The sequence below is a fragment of the Marmota marmota genome, unplaced genomic scaffold (genome assembly GCF_001458135.2).
Source record: "Marmota marmota marmota unplaced genomic scaffold, marMar, whole genome shotgun sequence".
NCBI classification, from domain to species: Eukaryota; Metazoa; Chordata; class Mammalia; order Rodentia; family Sciuridae; genus Marmota; species Marmota marmota.
In genome coordinates this window covers 6,826,179-6,826,899 of record NW_026000283.1, presented here as the reverse complement: position 1 = coordinate 6,826,899, position 721 = coordinate 6,826,179, and positions in this window count along the sequence as shown.

The following is a 721-nucleotide window of genomic DNA, read 5'->3' as shown; positions in this document are numbered from 1 at the left end:
GATGAAAAAGTTCTGAAGACATTTGGTGGAGATGGTTGCACAACAATGTAAATGTGCTTAATGTCAATGAAGTGTACACTTAAGAATATGTTGCAATGGTAAAATTTCATGTGCATGTTACTATAATAAAAATGATGCTGGGCTGAGGCTATAGTTCAGCATGTGTGAGGCACTGGGTTCAATCCTTAACACCGCATATAAATGAACAAATAAAATAAAGGTATTCTGTCCATCTACAACTACAAAAAAAAAAAAGATTCTATAAAAAAATTCAAGTGCCAAAATAGTTCAGAAGATGAAGAGATAATCTTTAGCCAGGGGAATTAGAGAAGACTTTGTGTAGGGACAGGCTGAATAGACTAGAATAGACCTAGGCAAAGGGAGCAGTTTGAACAAAATAATGAAAAGCAGGAACCCTGGGAACAAGACAGGTGAGAGTAAACATAAAGCTAAAGAGGTGCTATTTTTTTTGTGTGTGTGGTGGGGTACTGGGAAATGAACCCAGGGGTGCTCTACCACTGAACTGCTTCCCAAGCCCTATTTATTTATTTATTTATATTCTGTGTAACAGCCTAAATTGCCAAGTCTGACCTCAAACTTGCAATTCTTCTGTGTCAGTCTCCCAAGTTGCTGGGAATATAGGTGTGTGTCACCACCTAGGTTTTAAGAAGTTTTAATATTTTTTCTTTTTCTTTCTTTCTTCTTTTTTGGGCAAGGGGTG